General features: G+C 46.9%; 1 protein-coding gene and 1 long non-coding RNA gene across 4 annotated transcripts in view; one reads left to right on the top strand and one right to left on the bottom strand.

Annotated features, from left to right (window-relative positions):
• Nucleotides 1-6,307, bottom strand: part of LOC138785290 (uncharacterized) — a 71,135-nt gene extending 64,828 nt beyond the window's left edge. For both annotated transcript variants that reach the window (XR_011362091.1, XR_011362090.1), the window contains exon 1: nucleotides 6,217-6,307. This is a non-coding gene — a long non-coding RNA (uncharacterized lncRNA). The remainder of the gene's footprint in view (nucleotides 1-6,216) is intronic.
• A 59-nt stretch (nucleotides 6,308-6,366) lies between these two features.
• The window catches only part of LOC138785287 (septin-2A), a 105,681-nt gene continuing 85,854 nt past the window's right edge, over nucleotides 6,367-26,193 (top strand). The window contains exons 1-2 of one of the 2 annotated variants that reach the window (XM_069961097.1): nucleotides 6,367-6,446; nucleotides 14,454-14,721. The gene's annotated coding sequence lies outside the window, so the exon portion shown is untranslated. The remainder of the gene's footprint in view (nucleotides 6,447-14,453; nucleotides 14,722-26,193) is intronic. The other variant, XM_069961098.1, reaches the window with a different exon arrangement.

Below are 26,193 nucleotides of genomic sequence, written 5' to 3'. Positions count from 1 at the left end.
GGGGAGAGAAGCAGGGGGGAGAGAAACATGGGGATGGGGGAGAGAAACAGCGGAGAGAAACATGGGGATGGGGGAGAGAAACATGGGGATGGGGGAGAAACAGGGGAGAGAAGTTTGGTGGAGAGAAGCAGGGGGGAGAGAAGTATGGTGGAGAGAAGCATGGGGGAGAGAAGCACAGGAGAGAAGCAGGGGGGAGAAGTAGGGTGGAGAGAAGCACAGGAGAGAAGCAGGGGGGAGAAGTATGGTGGAGAGAAGCACAGGAGAGAAGCACAGGGGGGGGGGAAGAAAACACACTGAGTGAGTATAAATACTATAATATATAATAGTATAAATGTATTATATATGTACTGTTTTAGTGTCATTTTGTGCCATTTTGGTTGGTGGTGTGCCCCGGGATTTTTTAAGTATAAAAAGTGCCGCGGCTCAAAAAAGGTTGAAAATCACTGGTGTAGACAATAGAGATGAGCGAACCTGGAGCATGCTCGAGTCGATCCGAACCCAAACTTTCGGCATTTGATTAGCGGTGGCTGCTGAACTTGGATAAAGCCCTAAGGCTATGTGGAAAACATGGCCCTTATAGTACATATTATGGCTATTGTTTTGGAAGTTGATGACTCAGCTTAATATTATTCTGTTCTAAGCTGTCTAATTTTTCAAGTGTCTTGCATTTCTCACCATAGTCTGAGAGCTGATAACCCCTCTAACACTGGGCTTCCTGAGGCCAAGAGCTCAATGGAGGCACAGAAAAACAGGAAAGAGATTTCTATAAGATCATTGGTACAATGTGTGTGTGCTTTGGACCTAATTATCCCAATTACTATGGGGGGCGGGGGGTTATAGACCCAGCATATACCTGTATTATACAGTGGGAGAATTATTTTAATGGCCATTATATAATACTACATCAACCAGTAACATATCTAGTGGTGGTGGTAACGGCTTATTGTTAGAGGTTTCAGAAGCCAGCTTCATTTTCAGTAGAGGTTATTTTATAGCTCTGCGGTTGTCCCTTTGTTATCCATACCATAAATGTGTGACTTAATAACCAAATGGGTGTTACCAACTGGGGGTGTGTCCCAAGACTGTCCGACACTATCCAATCAGAGGTGACAAAGCCAGACTGTGCAGGGTCACACCCCAAACTGGTAACACCCAGTTGGTTATAGAGTCATACATTTCTAGTAAGAATAACAGAGGAACAGCACATCACAAACTATAAGAAAAGTCATCTTTAATGAATAACTCCAAGTGAGTTTTCTTTGGCCAGAACAGTTTCTTCATAGCTAAATCATTATATGCTATGGTGACATCACTCAGGAAGACATACCGCCAATGGCTACACTGTTTACAAGCAGAGTAGGGGAACAGTACATTGTTTTAATAATATATTAAATTAATTATTCTAATAGCGTTTCTGTAACATTTTGTATATTTTATGAAACTATTGAAAAGCTAGAGAGCCCCTTTAAATATGAATAGTTGTATTTAACAGTGGTAGTAATTAATACAAAATAAAGAGGAAGGCCTTATTCACCCGTCCCGTAATCTACAGATCCGTATTCGAGTTAGTGCACACTGTTGTCCATTGGGCTAGTCACATAATCAGTAGATTAAAAGGACGCAAACCAATCCTGTAAAAAAAGGACGTGTCCTAGTGCGGACCTAGATTTTTCTCATAGGAATCAATGGGATCCGCTATTTTTTACGGATTGTAACCTCTTTGACATCCGTAATTTGGCAAAAAATAAAATTGACATGTTGAAAAAAAAAGGGGGATTTTCAGAAATACAGATGCACTACATATGCCCAGTGGCGGATTAAATGTACCCTGGGCCCCGGGCTGTCCACCCAACCTGGGCCCCCCCCCCCCCCAGCCACCCCAGCAGGCGGTGTGGGGTATATAAGAATACAGAGGTCTGAGGGGGATCAGTATATAGAAGTGACCCCAGAACATCACTAATAGGGGATAGGGGGGATGTTTTTGTTCTATCCCCTATTAGTGATGTTCTGGGGTCACTTCCCTGCACTGAGCCCCCACAGATCTATGTATTCTTATATGCCACAAAGAATCCAGTGTATAATGCACCTAGGACCAAACTACAACAGCTACATGCACTACAACTCCCAGCATGTACTGACAGTCTGCAGCCCTCATAATATGCTGGGAGTTGTAGTGCCTGCAGTTGTAGTTGGGTTCTAGTTTAAAAGTTTTCGCTAGTGTACTGTAGTGACCCCGGGGCTGTGTCAGTACACTACCGCAAACAAAACACTGACCCATTTAGACCCCAATGGTACACAGGCTCTGCACACTATAGGGCTGGGTTCACACTATGTATATTTCAGGCAGTATTTGGTCCTCATGTCAGGTCCTCATAGCAACCAAAACCAGGAGTGGATGGAAAACACAGAAAGGATCTGTTGACACAATGTTGTAATTGAGTGGATGGCCGTCATATAACAGTAAATAACGTCCATTATTTCAATATAACAGCCATTGTTTTAAAATAACAGCAAATATTTGCCATTAAATGGCGGCCATCCACTCAATTACAACATTGTGTGAACAGATCCTTTCTGTGTTTTCTATCCACTCCTGGTTTTGGTTGCTATGAGGACCACAATACTGACTGAAATATACTGTGTGTGAACCCAGCCTATAAGTGATTACAGTGCAGTTACTAATGACTCACAGGTGACGTCTTCTCCGATTGCCGTCGCTCACTTTTTCCTTTCCTCTCTATTTGGCGCAGCATCATGAAGACTTCTCCGGCCCCAACTCAACTGCAGGTGGGGAGCTGGGGGTGACTGGGGAAGGGAGGCAGCTGGGGCGACAGGGGGAGAAGCTGGGGCAAATGAGGCAGGGGAGGGGGGGGGGAAGCTGGGAAGGCAGGGAAGCAGCAGGGGGTGAACATGATGGGGGTAGCAGCAGGGGGAAAAGATGATGGGGGTGGCAGCGGGAGGAGAAGATGATGAAGGGTAGCAGCAGGAGGAGAAGATGATGAAGGGTAGCAGCAGGGGGAAAAGATGATGGGGGGTAGCAGCAGGGGGAGAAGATGATGGGGGTGGCAGCAGGAGGAGAAGATGATGAAGGGTAGCAGCAGGGGGAGAAGATGATGAAGGGTAGCAGCAGGGGGAGAAGATGATGGGGGTGGCAGCAGATGATGAAGGGTAGCAGCAGGGGGAGAAGATGATGGGGGTGGCAGCAGGGGGAGAAGATGATGGGGGTGGCAGCAGATGATGAAGGGTAGCAGCAGGGGGAGAAGATGATGGGGGTGGCAGCAGGGGGAGAAGATGATGGGGGTGGCAGCAGGGGGAGAAGATGATGGGGTGGCAGCAGGGGGAGAAGATGATGGGGTGGCAGCAGGGGGAGAAGATGATGGGGGTAGCAGCAGGGGGAGAAGATGATGGGGGTGGCAGCAGGGGGAGAAGATGATGGGGGTGGCAGCAGGGGGAGAAGATGATGGGGGTGGCAGCAGGGGGAGAAGATGATGGGGGTGGCAGCAGGGGGAGAAGATGATGGGGGTGGCAGCAGGGGGAGAAGATGATGGGGTTAGCAGCAGGGGGAGAAGATGATGGGGGTAGCAGCAGGGGGAGAAGATGATGGGGGTAGCAGCAGGGGGAGAAGATGATGGGGGTAGCAGCAGGGGGAGAAGATGATGGGGGTGGCAGCAGGGGGAGAAGATGATGGGGGTATCAGCAGGGGGAGAAGATGATGGGGGTGGCAGCAGGGGGAGAAGATGATGGGGGTGGCAGCAGGGGGAGAAGATGATGGGGGTAGCAGCAGGAGTAGAAGATGATGGGGGTGGCAGCAGGGGGAGAAGATGATGGGGGTGGCAGCAGGGGGAGATGATGGGGGTAGCAGCAGGGGGAGAAGATGATGGGGGTGGCAGCAGGGGGTGATGATGTGGGTGGCAGCAGGGGGAGAAGATGATGGGGGTAGCAGCAGGGGGAGAAGATGATGGGGGTAGCAGCAGGGGGAGAAGATGATGGGGGTATCAGCAGGGGGAGAAGATGATGGGGGTATCAGCAGGGGGAGAAGATGATGGGGGTGGCAGCAGGGGGAGATGATGGGGGTAGCAGCAGGGGGAGAAGATGATGGGGGTGGCAGCAGGGGGAGATAATGGGGGTATCAGCAGGGGGAGAAGATGATGTGGGTGGCAGCAGGGGGAGAAGATGATGGGGTGGCAGCAGGGGGAGAAGATGATGGGGGTAGCAGCAGGAGTAGAAGATGATGGGGGTGGCAGCAGGGGGAGAAGATGATGGGGGTGGCAGCAGGGGGAGTAGATGATGGGGATGGCAGCAGGGGGAGAAGATGATGGGGTTAGCAGCAGGGGGAAAAGATGATGGGGGTAGCAGCAGGGGGAGAAGATGATGGGGGTAGCAGCAGGGGGAGAAGATGATGGGGGTGGCAGCAGGGGGAGAAGATGATGGGGGTAGCAGCAGGGGGAGAAGATGATGGGGGTATCAGCAGGGGGAGAAGATGATGGGGGTATCAGCAGGGGGAGAAGATGATGGGGGTGGCAGCAGGGGGAGAATATGATGGGGGTGGCAGCAGGGGGGAGATGATGGGGGTATCAGCAGGGGGAGAAGATGATGGGGGTAGCAGCAGGGGGAGAAGATGATGGGGGTGGCAGCAGGGGGAGATGATGGGGGTAGCAGCAGGGGGAGAAGATGATGGGGGTGGCAGCAGGGGGAGATAATGGGGGTATCAGCAGGGGGAGAAGATGATGGGGGTAGCAGCAGGGGGAGAAGATGATGGGGGTAGCAGCAGGGGGAGAAGATGATGGGGGTATCAGCAGGGGGAGAAGATGATGGGGGTGGCAGCAGGGGGAGAAGATGATGGGGGTATCAGCAGGGGGAGAAGATGATGGGGTAGCAGCAGGGGGAGAAGATGATGGGGGTATCAGCAGGGGGAGAAGATGATGGGGGTATCAGCAGGGGGAGAAGATGATGGGGGTAGCAGAAGGGGGAGAAGATGATGGGGGTAGCAGCAGGGGGAGAAGATGATGGGGGTAGCAGCAGGGGGAGAAGATGATGGGGGTAGCAGCAGGGGGAGAAGATGATGGGGGTAGCAGCAGGGGGAGAAGATGGGGCGGCATGGAGAGCAGCTAAGGGGCAAGGGGTACAGCCGGGTGGCAGGGGGTATATTCGGGCGGCAGGGAGCCAGGGTGAGCAGAGAGAGCAGGCCGGAAGCTCACAGTGCAGCCCCGCGGTGCCCGAACTTCTCTGCTTGGCGGCGCGCAGGATGTGACGTCATCACGCCGCCAGGAGAGAAGTACGGGCACCGCAAAGACGGCAAGGAGAGAGGGGGCGGTGCCGCGGCGGACTCCGACGACAGCGCGCCACAGCAGAACATCACTCGGGGGCCCATTGGGCCCCGAAAGTGATGTGCTGCTGGCGCTGCTATGCAAGATCTTAATGTGGGCGGCGCGGGCCCCCCCGGAGCCTTGGGCCCCGGGCGGCCGCCCAAACCGCCCACATTATAATCCGCCACTGCATATGCCCAATCCGTAATTTTTAGCGGATTTAAAGAGACTCTGTACCCACAATCTGACCCCCCCCCCCCCCAAACCACTTGCACCTTCGGATAGCTGCTTTTAATCCAAGATCTGTCCTGGGGTCCGTTTGGCAGGTGATGCAGTTATTGTCCTAAAAACAACTTTTAAACCTGCAGTGCTATGTCTAACGGCCGGGGCTTACATTTCTATATGCATTAGGCTGGCACCACCTCTCCGTCCTTCCTCCCCACCCTCCTCATCATTAGGAATGATCCAGGAACATTTACTGCTGTTTGAGCTTTGCACAGGTGTCTTAACGATCCAGCCCATGTTCATTATACACACAGGTGGGGAATAGGAAGCAATCTGCCTGGAGCATTCTTAATGATGAGGAGGGTGGGGAGGAAGGACAGAGAGGGTGTGCCAGCCTAATGCAAATACAAATGTAAGCCCCGGCTGTTAGACACAGCGCTGCCGGATTAAAAGTTGTTTTTTGGACAATAACTGCATCAGCTGCCGAACGGACCCCAGGACAGATCTTTGATTAAAAGCAGCTATCCAAAGGTACAAGTGGTTTGGGGGGGTTGCTTTAAGGGTAAATAGCAGGCGGAATCTACAGGAAAAAAATACTGAACGTGTGCACAAGGCCGAAGTTCAACGAAAAGAAAAAACGTCAGGCAGGCGGGGGTGGGAGAACATAGTAAACAAGTAAACTCACCCTTCCTCATGCTTCCGTTGCGTCGCTGCCGGGTCTTGTTCAAAGCAGCAGGCTGTCAACTTCTGCTGGAAACTGGGTATGTCACGTACCTGGATTCCAGCTGAAATGTCCCACCCCAGTCACTGATTGGCTGAGCAGACAATCACTCAGCTGGGGACGTGATGTTGCAGCTAGCAGAGCTGCAGGACCCCGACAGGACCTGGGAGTGGCCCAACGAGCCATGAGGTTGGGTGAGTTTACTTGTTTTTTTTGTTTTGTTTTTGTGGGACTTCTTTAATTGAGTTTAAGGAATGTGTTTTATAGTATCAGGAGTGCAATAACTGACGCTGGTTAAAGGGCAGATACAAAACTGAGGAAAGGATGGGTCTTATCTGACAGCTCTGACATCTTATAGACAGACAGCTACTGCCAGCTACTTAATGCACTGTGATTTAGGATGTAAAGATGGACATTTTTAAGGTTAAAACCCCTCCCCAGTGAAGTGAAGTATTGCATATACGAGAGAGGAATTCACACGCACTATGGAGCTAAAGTTCAGTTCAGTAGAACTGTGGGGGTGCAGGTGTTGATAAAAAAGTTTAAGAGATTATCCAAGATTAGAAAATAGCTGCTTTCTACCAAAAACAGCGACACTCCTGTGCTCAGGTTGCCTTGCGCATCCCACAGACTATGGAGTTTAAAAGGAGACTGCCTGTTAGAAGAATACAGAGACTGATAAAATTTAGAAAACTCTTTTAATACTTCCTCAGAATTCTGAAATAATCTACTGTCAGTCGGTCTTAACTTAGGAATAGCCATGAGCTGAGGAATGTGTAATTGAAAATAATAAAGGTATATACTTTCGGCCAGCCCGCTCCATTGATAATCATTAAAAGGGTGGGGCCAGACGGGGACGGATCGGTGCGTAGGGGTGGGAGCCCCGTCCCCAGTGTTACTTATGGCCTTACCAGACTGAGCATTTCACAACAAACAGCACAGGAACTACGCAGAGGATGAAGGTAACAGTCATATTTTCATCCTTAGTGCCCACTGCCTACTAGGAAGCTATTAGTGGGTTAGATTCAGGAGCGTGGCTAGGATTTACGGGGCCCCATAGCAAAAAATTTTAAGGGTCCCCCTCCCCTACGCACAAAACAATATATATATATATATATATATATATATATATATATATATATATACACACACATACAGTGTATGCTCTGTGATGTGGCCAAAAAATAAAACTCTCTTGTGGCCAAAGGCAGAATCCTGGCTGCAGCTGAAAGAGTGATTGGCAGAGCAGAAAGCCAATGGCTGCTTGCTCTGTCAGTCCACTGTTTGTACCTATAAGGCCCCATTAGAAGCCCTTATGGTTAAATACATAGCACTAAGCATGCGGCTGAGCAGCTGATGACTAGAGATGAGCGAACCGGCCGAGGTTCGGGTTCGTAGGAACCTAAACTCTAGGCTTCTGATTCCCGCTGTCTGCCTGCTCCGTGGAGAGGGTGGATACAGCCTGAGGACCGCCTGGAAAACTGGGATACAGCCATCCCAGTTTACCAGGCGGTCCTCAGGCTGTATCCACCCACTCCAAGGAGCGGGCAGACAGCGGGAATCAGAAGCCGAGAGTTCAGGTTCATAGGAACCCGAACCTCGGCCGGTTCACTCATCTCTACTGATGACACGGCAGAGGAGGGCCGGCTGAAGCGGTCCGGCCTCCTGAAGATGGCGTCGTTGACCCATGATGGCGGCCGGGGTCGACAGCGAATACGTAAGTATACTGCACCACACTACCGGGGTGGGGGGAACACGGGGAAGGGGGCCATTCACTTAAATAACACACATTACAAAGTTGTATAACTTTGTAATGTGTGTTATTTAGTGAATAAATATTAAATGCTGCACTACCCCTTTAATTTTTTTTTGGCTCTTGGGGGGGGGAATACCCCTTTAAGCAGAAGGACACACACTCTCACCTGCTCCCCCGGGCCCCATAGCAACTGCCTACCCTGCCTGTATGGTAGCTACGCCACTGGTTAGATTTGTCTAACCTGCTGATAGTTCCCCCTTAAAGTCAGAGATATATACACACAAAAAGATAGCAACAAAAGGGATGGTAAAAAGGCAAACAGTAAAACAGTTGACAAAAATTAAGGTGCTCAAGAAAACCTAATCGCAGGAAGTGATACCACAGGAGTCCATGGGAAATTAACTCAGTGAGAATATCTAATAACTTAGAATAAGATCTTAAAGGGGTTATCCAGCGCTACAAATGTAACTGACACCGCTATTGCGAAAGACCTGAAATTGTTCACCCATTTTTATGGAACGATGATCGTTACTTATGATCGTTCTTGCGGTCGTCTTGTCATCGCTATTGCGTTCATCACTACTGCGAACGACTGAACGTCTTATTCAATGCGAACGAGTTGCGAACGAGCAACGATAAAAATAGGTCCAGGTCTTATTAAACGATCAACGATTTCTCGTTTGGTCGTTAGTCGTTAACTGCTATTCAACCGAACGATTATCGCTTAGATTCATGGTCCCAGAAAGCTATTACTGGTTACAGATCTCAGTGCCAGTGACCTTGTCTGCTCCTAAAGTTAACATCTGTCAAGACATCCTGTCCATTCTCCTGGCAGCAATATTACTCAGTTCCTACACATTTCCCTCTTTTGCTTTGTTTAAACAGAGGATGAAATCTCTGAACATCTCTCCATACCCACCCATGTCCTCCTGATTCCATTCCCTCTCTACTAGTTTGCACTTTTTCACAAACTGTGATCCCACATATGACTAAACCTCTTTCATCAAGAACTTTCTCCCCCTCTCTGCATTCATTACCTCTATTCTTTACAAACTCCATGTTTCTCCCATTCTTGTGTACAAACTAATTACTCTGAAGTGGCTACAAAGGAAAGTGTCAAATGATTTGTCTGCCAATTCTATTTAAAGGGATACTCCGACATCAGGTTAAAAAAAATATGCTACAGAAACCTAGAGCATTGTTTACCTGTCTGCCCAGTTCTGAAATCACCAAAAATCCATTCATTTTTGGGTTCTTAAAGGGAACCTGTCACCGCGGATGCAGGCACAGAGCCCGCCCCAACCCCCGATGCAGCCTCCGGATACTTACCCTTTCCGGACGGTCCCGCTCCTTGAGCTGGTCCTGGGATGAAGATATCAGCGCTCGAAGCCGCGCGCTGCACAGATGAGTCCGATGGCCATAGAGAATGGCAGCTCCATTCATTCTCTATGGGCATTGGACTCATCTCAGGTAATTTGCATACAGCGCGCGCATGGTTCGGGCACCGATATCTTCGTCCCGGGACTGGCTCCAGGAGCGGGACTCGCTGGAAAGGGTAAGTATCCAGGGGCTGCATCGGGGGGTCAGGCGGGCTCTGTGCCCGCATCCGTGGTTACAGGTTCCCTTTAAAGGAGAAGAGACGGGGAGGAGGTTGCTGAATATAAAAACATGGACCTACCTCTCCGGTTCCAGCGCTGGGGTCCGCTGTCCGGTTTCTGGTAGGTCTCAGAAGGGACCCGGGTCGTTACTTGTCAGCACCGCTCAGCCAGTTGGCAGCCGTAGCAAGGTCAGAAAACATAAAAAAAATAGGAATTAAGGTGACACATTGCGTTTAAACAGTACAACATCCTGTGATCAATTATTATAAGGGGACCATATTAACAAAAAGGAACTGTCCAATGCAGATACCCCTCTAAAGAATATTACTGTATTTCTATAGGAATCCTAAAAAACTTGGCAGATGAAGTGTAGGCAAGGCTTATGCTAAGTACCCCACCATCTAAATAACAGCATCACCATGACAAGGTTATGATATGGCTAGTACAGAACCCCCCCCCCCCCCAAATAAATAAATAAAATAAATGATTAACCAATAGTCTATGCTTAATAATTATCTAAAACCAAGAATAAATCAATGACAACATGGCTGGCTGAAGAAATGTAGACTGACCAGCTTGGAGTCCTGTTGTGTCTTATCTGAAACAGACCATTAAAGGAAGTGATCCAGAGGAATAAACACAAGTTTTGTATAGAAGAATGTGCTGAAACGCTGCTGCCCATGGCTGATAAGCCGCTACAGAACATGAGGCTGAGCTTACTACTAATAAAGGATGTCGCATTACTTACTAAATATAACATCTCAGATACTTTTACCATCAATGACCCTGATGGCTCGTAGCTAGCCACAGGTTGTAATGATATATAACAGATACGTACTGACAACCTGTATATCTATAGTAAGGACACTAGGGCAGATGTGCCCGGCCTATGGCTGTATCTATGTTTTCTTGTACACATATGAAAAAAAAGCATTTCTGGCACTTAAGGCCATGCTTGAGAAAGGCCTGATAGCATGTACAGGCTGAAACGCGTTGCATACATTCAATAAAACTAACCTATTGTATGACACTGGAGTAGTGTCTATGCCATCGGCCACAACCGCGATCTGATCCATGCGGCATTGGAATAGAAGTCTCCTGCACTCAGCCACAAAGAGGGATACTTGGTCCATTGAGCCTTGCAGGATCAACTTCCATATGTAATCCAACATATCGTTTTTGAGACTGTGCTGCTTACTAGTACTGTAGGGGCTCGATACTGAGATGATGATCAACTTCCAGAAGTCCTCTACATGTTGTATGATCTCCTTAAGGGGAGAAAACTTGAGGAAGGTATATTTAGAGACACGGGAGACTGTGGTCAGAGTTCTACTTCATATATTGTTGAATGGCTGTTGACTGACTGTTATATGCTGTAATGAGTAGATGCCATTGATGCAGTCTTTTAGCTTGGGCCACCGCTAATTTCTAAAATAAAAAAGACTTTATAACACTAGTTGCCAACCTGGGTTCATGGATTTCGGTGAATACATACAATGACCCTCTTTTATCAAATCAGCCTAAAACAAAAAGTGTACTGTGCCAATTACAATCCATTCCCATGTACTTTGTGAAAAAGGCGACTTTCCCCGTACAGCCCACTTACCTGATGGGTGGGCAGTGGGGGGTGGCAAGGCGGGGAGGAGGGTATACTCTTGCACTTGATTTATCAAATTTATGCCTAGCATGGGTAAATCACAGCAAAAAAATTTAATTAAATCCAGTGGGGTGCATGGGGATGGGGCTTTATTCAAGACGGTCTTGATAAATTCCCCCCTATATATCTTAAAGTGACCCTGTACCCACCCCGAATCGCTTGTAGCTTTTTTTAATCCAAGATTTGTCCTGGGGTCCGTTTGGCAGGTGATGCAGTTAGTGTCCTAAAAAAAAACCTTTAAACTTGCAGCCCTGTGTCAAACTGGCACGGCCTAGAGTGTCTGTGCATTAGGCTGGCGCAACCTCTCTGTCCCTTCTCCCCGCCCTCTTCATCATTAGGAATGCCCCAGGCAGATTTTCTACTATTCATCACCTGTGTGAGCAAGGCACATGGGCTGAATCGTTAAGGCACCTGTGCAGTGTTCAGACAAGTGAGGAATAGGAGAATACCTGGCTAGAGCATTCCTAATTGATGTAATCCTAAATGATGTAACAATGGCCGTGATTACTAGGAAACTTAAAGCAGCACTATCAGCAGGTTCTGCCCAGAGAACCTGCTGATATGCCCTAGAAGCTGCTTACCTTAGCAGCAGATTGCCGTTTATAATGTTTTCCTCCTCCACCGCATTTCTACGAAATACCCTAATTTCTTCTATGTAAATAAGGTGCTTAGGAGCATTTGGGGCGTCTCTCCCTGCTCCAAACACCACTGTGTGCCGCCCAGCCCCTCCCCTGTCGCCCAGCCCCCCCCCCTCCTGTGCCGCCCAGCTCGTCCCCTCCTGTGCCGCCCAGCCCGTCCCCTCCTGTGCCGCCCTGCCAGTCCCCTCCTTTGCCGCCCAGCCCGCCCCCTCCTGTGCCGCCCAGCCCGCCCCCTCCTTTGCCGCTCAGCCCGCCCCCTCCTATGCCGCTCAGCCCACCCCCTCCTGTGCTGCCAAGCCCACCTCCTCCTGTGCCGCCCACTCTGAATATTCATATATGCATAGTGGTCTTGTCACAGCGCAAGTGCCAGGAAGATGTCCCGTCGGAGACGGGCATCTTCCTGCGCAACCACGAATCGTCCGGCTGTCCAACGCTATAAGAAGAATCCTTTGTGGCCAAGCTGTTTTCATTGCAAGCACAGTGCGGTGCTGTTTTTGATAGAAAGTAGCTGTGATTTTTCTAATCCTAAATATCTTCTTAAAGTGACTGTACCACCAGGCGCAGGCGGTAACACTGGAGGCGAGCCGACCCACCCTTAGTGGGAGGAAACCCCAGCCCCTCTATGATAGGGTTCCATTGATTCTAATGGAGTCACGTCATGGAGGGGCTGGGGTTTCTTCCCACTAACGGTGGGTCGGCCCGCCTCCAGTGCTTCAGCCTGGGCCTGGTGGTACAGTCACTTTAAGGCTACAAACGCTGAGGATGTATGGCCGGTCACTCTCTATTAGAAGACATATTCGCAGGGGGATTGACATGACAGGTATGTAAGGAGAACGTCCTGGTAACCCCCCCGCCGGCTGGAGCATATACTGTACCTGCTCCAGGCTCTGGCTTGCTGGGTGTCCCGGTTAGCCAATCTGTGCGCAGAGGCAGGTTAGTGGTTTGCTCCATGGTCCAGAGCACTGCCCACCCCCATAGTGTCAATCTGCCCCGCTCCATTCATTCATAGAAAGGGGCGGGCCCCCAGGGGTGGATCGGTGCCAAGGGGGTGGAGACAGTGCACCTAACGCTCCCACCAGAACGTGGAGAAAACCACTAACTGCACCGCAGCAACGCTGAGGAGAAAGGTAGGAGCCGTACGCCCGCACCTCCTCAGCGTCTCCTGTGCTATAGGGACATAGCAGCAGGTTAGAGTCGTCTGACCTGCTGATAGGGAGCTATATAGGGATGGGTTCACACTATGTTTTTGCAATTCGTTTTTTTCAAAAAGCGGATGAAAAAAACGGATTGCAAAAACGTAGTGTGAACCCATCCTAAGGGCCCTATTCCACGGGACGATTATCGTTTGCATAATCGTTAACGATAAACGACCGCTATTACGAAAGACCTGAAATCGTTCACCCATTTACATGGAAAGATAATCGTTACTTATGATCGTTCTTGCGGCCGTCTTGTCGTCGCTATTGCGTTCGTCACTACTGCGAATGGCCGAGCGACTTCTTATTCATTGCGAACGAGCAACGATAAAAATAGGTCCGGGTCTTATTAAACGATCGACGTTCTTGTTCGGCCGTTAGTTGTTAACTGCTATTCAAACGAACGATTATCGTTTAGATTCGAACGATTTAACGATAATCTGAATGATAATCGTCCGCTGGAATAGGGCCCTAAGGATCCTATTACACTGAGCGATTTTTAACGATTAACGACCACAAACGAGATTGTTTATCGTTAACCTGAAATCGTTCACCATATTACACAGGACGATGGTCGTTAGTTACGATCGTTACTATGATCCCAGAAAAACAATGAACAATTACAATGAACGATTAGTGAAAAAATGCGGAACTTGAGCGAACGAACGTGGAATTACAGCGAACGATTAGTGATAATTTTAGGTTCAGATCTAAATAAACGATCAACGACATACGAACGATTTTTCAATGGTTGCCTGCAATTACACAGAACGATTATCGTTTAAATTCGAACGATTTTTCGCACGATAATCGTCCCGTGTAACAGGGCCCTATTCCACCAGACGATTATCGTTCAGATTATCGTTAAATCATTTGAATCTAAGCGATAATCGTTCGGTTGAAATGCAGTTAACGATAGACGAACGAACGAGAAACCGTTGATCGCTTTATAAGACCTGGACCTATTTTTATCGTTGCTCGTTCGCATTGAATAAGACGTCGTTGGGTCGTTCACAGTAGATACGAACGCAATAGCGAAGAAAGAACAATCGCAAATACGATCATAAGTAACGATCATCGATCCATGGAAATGAGTGAACGCTTTCAGGTCTTTCGCAATAGCGGTCCTTTGAGATCGTTAACGATTATGCAAACAATAATCGTCCGGTGGAATAGGGCCCTAATCCACACCAGGACAAGAGTGGTGCTCTCTATGGAAGAAAGTGTCAGGAGTCTGGACAACCCCTCTAATACATAGTGAGTAAAACCTACAGAAACTAGTGAGGACATTGCAGATAGAAAACTGCCCAGACAATAGTGAGCTGTAGTAACTATCAGTTCTCTCCTGTTCATCAGACAGGACACGTTCCCAGCAGACTCCATGCAGCCTGACAACATTCCCACAGCCTCCCGTCCTCCCAGCTGACAGGACGCTCTGCAACACGCTCTCTCATCTCTACTGTTGCTCTAAAGGAGGACAAACCATCGAGTCGCCCGTCGCTGCGGTGCATTGTGGGATCGCGGAGGTCTGCGGTTGGGAGGGGCCCGGATTCCAAAGTAGAGCGGCACCGTGATAGCAGCGGCCGGTGTGGATAAGCGGAAGCCACAAGTGTCTCCCAGCCAGGTGAGGCGGCGGGATACAGGAGCGGGCGGTGTATGGTCGAGCTCCATTGTATAGTCCCGGCTCCTAAGCTTACAGATACAAGTATCTGTGCCCATCTGGTGTAATGGCTGCAGGAAGGAGCTTACATCCTGCACATAGGGAACCTTGGCTCTCCAGCTGTGGCAAAACTACAACTCCCATCATGCCTGGATAGTAGGAGCTTTAGCTTTGGCTGCCCAGGCATGATGGGAGTTGTAGTTTTGCCACAGCTGGAGAGCCAAGGTACTCTACTCCTCACATAGGATGTAACCACCATGCTGTATATATATATATGTGTTACTGACGTCGTGGCTTTTGGTCCTGCAGTTATAGGGCATTATAGCACAGGCAAATGTGCTGCCCATCTGTGATGTATTACAGTACCAGTGTGGTGAATGAGATGGCACTGTCATGTGACATGTCCTGGTTAGAAGAGGGAGAAGAGCCGGCCAAGCGCTTCACTCCCTGACTTGCTGCAGGAGGCGGTCTCCATTGTAATTCTATACAGCGAGCCAGGAAGTGAAGCGCTAAAAGGCCCTAATATGCAAAACGATTATCGTCTGATAATCGTTTCTTGTAATAGAACATGTTAAAAGGCCATGATCGTCTGACATGCACGATGTTGGCCGATCGTGGTCTTCTAACATGTTGATCGTGTCGGTGACGGTCTGTTGCTCACCGCACTGTACAATAGGAGTGGTGGCAGCAGAGAGCCGCAGATCTCAATGGGCAGACGGAACAATCTGAAGATCGTTCAGGCTGCTCCCCGCTTGCTGTATATGTGTGTAATAGCACAGGCAGCGTGCACTAACCTGACACTCTCTTCCCCTGTGTGCTGTGCAATACGGCCTATAGGATATCAATAGTTGATTAGTGGGGTGTTGACCCACACCCCTGCTGATCATCTGTTCAGTGCCTGCACTACACTGAGAACAAGGCCTCAAGTAGTTGGCTGGTACTCTGTGTAACGCTAGCACCACCACTGTATAGGTCATTAAAGGGGTTATCCAGCTATAGAAAAACATGGATGCTTTAACCCAGAAACAGCACTGTCCTCAATTGTAATACCACACAGTTTAGTACTTGGTTATGTTTAAAGGGGTTATCCATCGCTACAAATACATGGCCACTTTCTTCCAGACACAGCACCTCTCTTTTTTTCTAGTTCAGGCATGGTTTACAGTTAAAGGGGTTTTCCAGTAAAAATCATTTTCTTTCAAATCAACTGGTGTCCGAAAATTATATAGATTTGAAATTTACTTCTATTAAAAAATCTCAAGTCTTCCCATACTTATTAGCTGCTGCATGTCCTGCAGGAAATGTTTTATTTTCAGTCTGACACAGCGCTCTCTGCTGACATCTCTGGCCGAGACAGGAATTTTGTCTTGGTTTTATATGAATCCCCAAAGAAAACCTCTCCTGCTCTGCACAGTTCCTATCTCGGCCAGAGATGTCAGCAGAGAGCACTGTGTCAGACTGAAAATAAAACATTTCCTGCAGGACATACAGCAGCTAATAAGTATGGGAAGACTTGAGATTTTTTAATAGAAGGAAATTAAAAATCTATTTAACTTCCTGATATCAGTTTATCTGAAAGAAAAATATTTTCGCTGGACAACCCCTTTAAAGGGGTTATCCAGCGCTACAAAAACATGGCCACTTTCTTTGAGAGACAACAGAACTCTTGTCTCCAGTTCAGGTGCGGTTTGCAATTAAGCTCCATTCACTTCAATGGAACTGAGCAGAAAAACCTGCACTAAGCTGGAGACAAGAGTGGGGCTGTTGTCCATGTTTTTGTAGCGCTGGATAACCCCTTTAAGTTCTCACTTCAATGGAACTAATGGTGTGTTTACACAGAGATATTTATCTGACAGATTTTTGAGGCCAAAGCCAGTAATGGATATGAGATGAGGAGAAATCTCAGTCTTTCTTTATGACCTGATCTCTGTTTATAGTCTGTTCCTGATTTTGGCTTCAAAAATCTGTCTGATAAATCTCTGTATAAACGCACCCTAAATTTAAAAACCCCACCCAAACTAGAGACAAGAGTGGTGCTGTCTCTGTAAGAAAGTGGCTATGTTTTTGTAGCGCTGGATAACCCCTTTAAGAGACAGAGGAAATAAAGCAGAGGCAGAGCTTACATGCTGGACATGGGACCTCTGTTCTCATGATCGATTTGCTAGTTAACCCTTAATCTGTGGCTAGTTGCCAACTTTTATTTTTGGGATAGCCCCTTTAAAAGGGTTATCCAGGATTAGAAAAAGCACAGCTTCTTTGAGGTCCCCATACATTTTATACTAATGTCAGCTGATCCCGCCAGCGGCAGGTATAGGGGCCTTTTGAGATTCCACCAACAGATGATGTCAGTGGAGATAGGGGTCGGGTGTGATGGAATTTCACTGCATGACCTCTTTGTTCTCACAGAGATAAGCCACCTCCAGAGCAGAGAGTCTGGCTTCAGAATAACCCTTCCCTTCCCATAGAGAACATTCCTGTGTATGGGGAGGATGGGAGACATCATTTTTGGCCATATAATCATTATTGAAGGTATATATGCACCTTACAGCTATGTTCACACGCTGTTCAAACAACAGCCGAACCGTCGTTTGCTCAGTGTGTGAACATGGCCTAACACTTAAAGAGGTTGCCATTTCATGCCTCAGAAATAAGGCTTTTGAGATGTGGAGGGGGTTCTGTTCACACTACAGATTCAATATCTGTTAGGTGTTTTAGGGGATATCCTGGCCGACATCTTCAGACTTAAGGGACCATATATAAGAGACTCTGTCAGTAGGTTTATACTGTCCTATCTCAGGGTAGTATAAACTAGTGACAGAGAAACTGAGCAGAATGATGTATCACTTACATTGTTCTGTGCAGCTGATCCAGAGATCTCCTCCTGAATAACATGGACAATAAGTAGTCCTCTCCATTATGTGCATGAGCCCAGCAGTTCTGGATATTCATGAGAAGCAGGAAACTCTGCCCTTCAGCTGCTGATTGGCAGTTATCTATCCATGCTGTGTATAGGCAGTCAACTGTAAATCACCAGTTGGTGGTGGTAAGAATCCTATTCTCCTGCATATTAGGAGAACGGCTGAACAGAATTATGTAAGTGATACACCGATCTGTTCAGCATTTCTGTCACTAGTCTATATTGCCCCCATTTAAGGTGGATTAAACCTAGTGACAGATTCCCTTTAAACTGCCAACCAATCACAGATGCACCTTTTAATGTGTCCATCATGATTATGGTCAAATGTTATCCAGGATGCTAGTGTGAACAGGCCCTTATTCCATCTTCTGTGCAGTTGGGGGGGGGGGGCACTTCTTACAGTAATAGTGGATGGAATTTACAACTTCAGCACCTCTTCTGTACTCTACCATAGGACTGGCTGTGATGAGAAGAGCCTTCATCTCCTCCGTAGGCATGCAGGAAATCTAATCAGAGCTTGTGCGGCCTGAGACTTGAGCCTTTCATCGGCTGGGCCCCACAAGGCTCTGCAGTCTATTTCCTTTTGCCACCCCGGGTTTATCAGCGCCACATCTTAGAAATTCCTGAGATGCCCAGTTCCCATAATTGTGCCCAGTCCGGTGTATTGTGGAGGGAGAACATGCAACGTCCTACTTATTCCATATCCTATCAGAATACCTTCATGTTATAATAAATGTGTGTGGGTGTGTATATATGTGCATATATATATATATATATATATATATATATATATATATATACTGAAACAAGACGCGTTCCCAGGAGCTGTAAGGCAGGAAGAAAGGGTCTCTCCCGCTCTCTATATATGACATTCCACAAATGCTTGCGAAGCAGTAAAGACCGCTCAGCTCGTGAGAGAGACATTTAGTAGCCGGACTGTGACAATATTGGGATCTGTTAAAAAAAAAAAAAAACAAAAAAAAAAACTGACAACTTTAAAATTTTTAGGAAAAAAATCTCAATTAACAGTGCTGTAATGTGATAGCACAAACTCTATCTTTCTTTTCTGCGTGCTATGGTAGATGCCCATCTGTCCATTGTGAATTGCAGAGGTGGATGCTCTTAATCCCCTAAGTCCTCTTTGGTGGGGCACTAACATGGGAAATCTCATCAAACCAGCCATACTCCTTCCGCTGTGTGTTGATGTGCTATGATCTTATGTCTTTGAAGTGCAGGTTGTGTCCTGTTTTCTTTTGTTTGCCTGACTTCTAATTCTTCTGGTTTTCCTTTTTTCTTTTCCTTTTTTTTTTTTTTTATTTTTTTTTTTTTTACTAACAAAAGAATACTTACAAAAAAGACATGGTGGTGTATGTGGGATATGCAGTATATAATGATTTACAGTAGCTGACAGACAGAGCAGTGTACTGTAATGGGAGAATGGGATAAGCCATTGGCCCAGATTTGCTGAAACCTTCTAATTCTTAGGGCTGTATTACACGGCCCAATTAACACAGTGAGGGTGCGTGCACACTACAGAATCCCGACGGGCGGATTCCGCCTTCCACCGAAAGAACTGGCATGTTAGTTCTCTCGACGGAAGGCGGAATCCACCCATGCATAGAATGGAGTCTTTGACACAGGGGAGACACGCGGCTGCCAGTGTCTGCACGGGTTTTTCGTCGCGATTCCGTAGTGTGCACGTACCCTAAATCTGCTAGATCAGCCCTCGCTTACAGGGCCTATTAAATGGCTCGATTATATATAATATAATCGATCTCTATCTATCTATATATATATATATATATATATATATATATATATATATATAAAATAAACATTATACTTACCTCTCCATGCTCCCTGTTGTCCTGCTCCCTGATTCCCGTTCACCGCAGCTGCTGTTACAGCTCTGTGCAGTCACAGGCGGCCCAATCCATATGTGAGATGGGACAGCACTGTGGCCATTGATGGGCTGAGTCGTCTGTTACTTCAGGAGTGGATGTGGTGAGCGGGGAAAAGGCAGGAAGACACCAGGGAGCTTGGACAGGTAAGTATAATCTTTATTATTTCCTATATACTGTCATCAGTCATCAGCCGTGCATCAGGATACGGTGCCCAATGATTTTTAAACTTGCTAAAAGACAGTAATCAGCTCATGATCGGCTCTTCGTTGTCAATCATTTGAGCGGACAAGCGCAAGATCTCCCATTCAAACACATAAAAATCAGGATTTGTTGCGGAGTCCACAAAGAATTCGGCACTACTCTCTGTGGTGTGAACATGGAGCGATATCTGCCCAGATTGGGGGGGAGGCATTTACACGTTCCACACACTGTTTGTAATTACGATAAACAGTGTCGGAGCTCATGAATGATTATAGGAACTCCGAGCTCTGTTCCATAACACTTTGTCTGGAATTATGGACTGTGCATGGAGCGTGTGAATGCAGCCTTAGACTATGCTATGTATGTATGTGCAGCAGCATTATGTTAAACCGTTGCACTACTGTACTGATACCTGTAAGCATTTTCACAGCGTATCCTGCTGCAGAAAGTAATAGCTGCCCTTTAAGCAGGACCACAAGAAATGGACCTTTGCACAGGTCACAGAGGTTACAGAGCATGCTCACAAATATGTCCCATACAAAGAATAAGGTCTAGAGATGTTCATTGTGTCTATGCCCTTGAGGCTTGACATAAAGCATGTCACTAAATGCAGCTCTGGCAAGATGGCTGCCTCCATAGAAATTTACTAAAAATAAAATAAAAAACATTACAGCCGGAAAAGAAACTGATTAGAAGAAATTAAAACGTTTCAGTAATCGTTATAAAAATAAAAATTTAGGTGATACATTCTCTTTAAGCCTTAGCCGGGAGTTTGCAGACCCTTTAAGTATCAGAGAATCACATTGCATGAACACAAATATATATGTCTTTTTTTTATTATTCATCTGGCTGCTGTATTTCTCAGTGAATAAATTGTGAACAAAACACTATAAAAACCTGAGCCCGCTGTGTGAGTGCGCTGTTAGTATGCAAATCCCTGTTCTTTGTATGGAGCAGAGTTTCTGTAAAATCCCCTGTTAGTGAACTGGTCTAAACGGGTTGAGGGTTTTAGCTTTTAAGAATATTAATTAAAAAAAAATGTAGAAAAATGTTAGGTAACTGCTATTGTGTCTCAGAATAGATTTCTGCGTCATATATCGGCAAGTGAAGGGTTAAACAGCTTGGGCATCTAAACAGATTATGTTGCCCCTCACCTTCTCATTTCTTGGCAGGACTTTCTGTTCACTATGCTTTGTTATGGTAGGGTGGGGCTCGGGGTGCCAGCTGGTTAGCACTTCCCTTCATATTTTTTCAAGGGGGGGGGGCATTTTACCTTTGTTTTGCTTTTCTAGGGAATATGATGCTGAAAGCTGTAGGAAATATTTAGGAATTTCTGGCTTTCATTGGATAGTGTTTTAGGGGGGGTTTAGGATTATGAATACAGTGGAATCCTACTTCTCTATATTGTTTCTTAGGCTCGTATTACACAGGCTGACATCACGCTGTAAATTAGCGCCGATCTGCTACATCGGCGCTCGCTTACCAAGCCCATACACAGCTTGATTATTGTGCAGGGAGGGCTGTATATATATCATTAGCGATATCTGTGCAGCCCTTGCTTTGGTGTAAATTTAATAAAGTTGTACTTACCTCTCAAGGCTCCCCCGGTGTTTGAAGTGACAGCCCGCTCAGCCAGTTACTGTCTGAGAGTGGAGAACACAGTAGTTCGCAAAATGGCCTGTCACTTCAGAGACTGGTTCGGAAATGCTGGAGACGGCTGTGGTGAGCGGAAAACAAAGCAGCAGGACAATTGGGGGATCCTGGACAGGTAAGTATAATCTTTATCTTTTTCTTTACCCTAGTATTAGCACTCTTACACGTAGCAAGGCCGGCAGCCAATGTTTTTTTAAACATGGTAACAGTCAAAGATCAGCCATTGATCTTTCTCTGTCTGGTCGTTGTCTTTATTACAAGAAGCGATAATCTGCCAAAGGGGCAGTGTGTAAAAGGGCCCTTAGGGCATCATTTTATGAGCCTATCGTATGGACCAGTATTGGGAAAAGTGTTTGAATTGTTTTGCCACTGTAATCGGCCAAGCAGGTATTTCCTGCCTGTAGGTAGCTGGAGTCCAGAGGCTTTCAGGATGCTGGGGGAACAGGGACAGGTAAGTATAACTCTTTATTATTAACCCCCCCCCCCTTGCCTTCCAGTGAGTGTTTACTTTTGGCCGGAGTTCTCCTTTAACTCCTTATATGGTCTAATATATTTTTAGAAATATATCGCCACTTTCTTTCTTGCTAACTGTGACCGTGACATCACTATGACATTTAGGTGAATAATAATGTTAGTCATTGTCTGACTCAACCATTGTTAGATAACCAGCATCCTGCATTGTTCACTGTCCAAAACCTCTTTCATATATCAGAGCCTTATCAAGTTAGTGTCAGGTCATGGTAAATTGGGAACGTTTTACATCTTCATCAGTGTGCAGAGGTAAAGTTTTGTTTTGAAGCAGCAACAAAAACTATTATATGTTATAACAAAAAAAAACACTACTAAAGTGGAAAAGAAACTAAATTGTATGTATTGCATCTGGCATGTATGTAACAAGTGTGTTCGTGCTGCTGTTGTGGTTGAAATTGGAGGCTTGGCCAAAACATAGAGTACTACATAGAAGTCATGTAATAGCCAGACTTACGTATGTGAGTTAGGTAATGGGTTTTTAGCCGCAGAGTTATCTACCACAAATTGATTGTGTGTGAACACTAAAAGCCCTAGGGACGATTATCGTGCAAAAAATCGTTATATCATTCGAATTTAAACGATAATCGTTCTGTGTAATTGTCCATCGTTTTGCTGGGATCAGAGTAAACAATCGTAGTAACGATTGTAACTAACGGCTATAGTTTTGTGTAATATGGTGAACGATTTCAGGTTAACGATAAACAATCTCATTTTTCGATCGTTTGTCGTTAATCGTTAAAAATCACTTAGTCTAATAGGACCCTAAAGCCCTTACTACACAAGGCGACTGTGAGGAGCAAACAAGCACTGTCAGCGTTCGTTTGCTCCTCATTGCCTGCTTGCTGCCGCCGCTATTACGCGCGCCGGCAGCGAGCGGGTGAGAGCCAGGGGGGCCGCGGGGAGCTGCGGGGGGGCTGCCCGGTTGATCGCTAGATCGTCCGGGCAGCCCACACCATGTAGCAGCGGTCTGCTGCCACCGCTCCTATTCTGCGGAGCGACGGCAGCAGATCTCTGCTATATGAGTTCTTTGTCTTTCAACATGTTGAAAGACAAACAACTACAACGATCAGCTGATATCGTTCATGTCGGCTGATCGTTGTGTTCTATTACACAGGACGATTATTGGCTGAATACGGCCGATTAATCGTGCTGTGTAATAGGGCCTTTAGTAAATCCACAGTGGACAAACCGTCAGTGGATTTCATCTGGGGATTTGTGCAGTAGATTATACCAGAAGGCAAGGGGATGGTGTTGTGGATTGTGTCACCACTTTTACAATCTGCAAGAAATCCTTAGCGGAATCTACTTTGCTGTGGATTTGTGGGAGGTTCTGATGCGGGCGCGCGCAGTACCAGCCGGGATGATCTGTGCAGAGACCGGCCGTTCCGTGACGGCCAGTTTTTTACTGAATGTGCACATAGCCTAAATGAAAACATTAGCAGAAACTGATGTGCAAACTGATTGCAAAATTCTGTTTTTTTTTTTAATGGTCCATTAGTAGAGACGAGCGAATTTGCGAAGCGCCTTATGTTTATGAATCTGTTTATCAGCCGGCTGCCTTCTAACTCACTGCTGCTCCGTGCCGCTCCTCCCCAGGTCCTGGGAAACTTTTCCCAGTTTCCTAGGACTAGATGCAGCTTTTCCAGGCACCCGGGGAGGAGCGGCACGGAGCAGCAGTGAGTTAGAAAACAGACAGTAGATGAGCAGATTGCAGACATAAAGCGATTCAATTGGTTATTACTGTAAATTTGCTCACCTGTATCCGTTTGCATCTTGGCTTTAAAAAACTGACTTTTGCACATCCGTTTGCATATCACTTTATTTTCCTTCCTGGTTTCCCACTGACTATGACGGATAACTTGCAAACAGACGTGAATAAAATTACCCTCTGTTTAGTTCCATCGTCATTGACTATAATATAAAAATAATAAAACGCATGGCCACTTTCTGTTTGTGTTCCATTTTTTTTTTTTTGTATGGACAAGAAATATGTGCATGAACAAAATTTTATGTCCGTCCCAAAAAATTGAATGAATTGATTAAAACAGAGTACTGAAGCAAACAAAACGCAATAAAAACCCATTGAAATGAATGGGGAGTAAAACATTGGTAAAACGTTGGTGTGAACCTAGCCCTGCCGGTTTAGGGTATGTTCACATACTAAGGATTTGCTGGGGTAAATATTCTGCAGTGTTTCTGCACCAAAACTCAGTTGCAGAAATTCCGCAGTGTGTCGCTTTGCGAGCGCACTAGTTTCAACAGTCGTTAACCTCTTAAGGACATATGACGTACCCCTGCGCGGCGGCCCCGCTTTGAAGTGCCGCGATCCCGGGTGGCGCGAGTAGCCCGGGACCGCTGCTATTAGCGGGCACGGTCTGATCGCCGTGCCCGCTAATTAGCTAATCGGAGGCAGCTGTCAAAGTTGACAGCTGCCTCCGATTACCGGAGGCAAAGTTTCCCTGGGGTCTAGTGGGGGAGATCACTCCTCCGGGACCTTGTCCCGGAGGAGCGATCTCCGTTACTGATGCCGGCCGGGGACGCGTCCAAGATGGCACCGTCCTCGGCTCGGCACTCGTTTGTTTTCGGCTGCAGCAGCCGAAAGCAAACGAGTGCCGATCTCATGGATCTCTGCAGCATATCTATGCTGCAGAGATCTCAATGAGAGATCACAGTGTATATACTAGAAGTCCCCTAGGGGGGCTTCTAGTATATGTGTAAAAAAAAAAAATAAAGTGTTGTTAATAGTAAAAATCCCCCTCCCCTAATAAAAGTCTGAATCACCCCCCTTTTCCCAGGTTTTAAATAAAAGTAAACAAATAAATAAATAAATAAACATGTTTGCTATCGCCGCGTGCGTAATCGCCCAAACTATTAATTAATCACATTCCTGATCTCGTACGGTAAACGGCGTCAGCGCAAAAAAATCCCAAAGTGCAAAATTGCGCATTTTTGGTCGCATCAAATCCAGAAAAAATTTAATAAAAAGCGATCAAAAAGACGTATATGCGCAATCAAGGTACCGATAGAAAGATCACATCATGGCGCAAAAAATGACACCTCGCACAGCCCCATAGACCAAAGGATAAAAGCGCTATAAGCCTGGGAATGGAGCGATTTTAAGGAACCTATATTGGTTAACAACGGTTTGAATTTTTTACAGGCCATCAGATACAATATAAGTTATACATGTTATATATCGTTTTAATCGTAACAACTTGAGGAACATGCATAACAAGTCAGTTTTACCCCAGGGCGAATGGCGTAAAAACACATTTCCCCCAAATAAAAGAAATGAGTTTTTTTTTCTCTCCTCATCTTCACGACGGCACCACAGGAGTTAACTCTACCCCCTAGGGACAGGAAAAAGCACAACACGAGAGGTTAAAAGCCCCTCCTCTTCCGACAATCACCAGTGCTTTTTCCTGTCCCTAACAGGGCAGGCACGAGAGGTGGGGATCCGTCGGGAAGATGAGAACCCCATGAAGATAAAAGACAAGCATTACCCCTCAGCTGGGTCGATCGAGGTACGCCCTCCTTCCTCCCGGGAGCAGCTGTGGATCTTCGGGTCCGGGGTAGCGGGATGGTCCAGGTTTCTGGCCATCCTGGTGTGCGGAGTCTGCCGGAATCCCGCCCTCCGGGTCGGCTTTCCAGAGCGCAGGCAGACTCAGTATGGACCCGCCGCCGGGTAAGTAGCAGCGGATTTGCGGCCAGGCGAGTGCGGGGTCTTCTCCGGTGCGGCCTGGCGTCCTGACGTACTTCCGGTCGCGCGGGTTTTACCGGAAGTGAGGCGGCGGGTCACAGTGACGTCCTCACGTTACGTGGGGACGTACTGACGTCACACCCGGAAGTAGCACTCCGGAAGCGCGAAATTCAAACCGCTGGGACAAGGTACATAAGAGGAGCGGGTCGTCCGATCTGATGAGGTCTGATCAGTCGGGATGGAGTCCTCTTCCTCTTCGGCAGCCGCTGCTGCGCCTGATAAGTCTCCCAAGGTGTCCCAGGTGGTGAGTGCTCATATATCTGTGTGGGTATCTATGACTACTCTGTGGGTTGGGGTTCTGTACTATTGTAGCACACCCTCTCCTACTCCTTATATTTTTGCACTGGGTGTTACCCTTAGTGTATTAATATCCTTGTTCTTTTAGGATAAGGATAAAGATAAGGATAAGGATAAGGAATCAAAGGAGAAATCTAAGACGATCCCTACAAAGAGATGTATTACTTGTAATA

The sequence above is a fragment of the Dendropsophus ebraccatus genome, chromosome 3 (genome assembly GCF_027789765.1).
Source record: "Dendropsophus ebraccatus isolate aDenEbr1 chromosome 3, aDenEbr1.pat, whole genome shotgun sequence".
NCBI lineage: Eukaryota > Metazoa > Chordata > Amphibia > Anura > Hylidae > Dendropsophus > Dendropsophus ebraccatus.
Note: the sequence above shows the minus strand (reverse complement) of the source record. Positions and strands in the feature narration are given on the sequence as shown.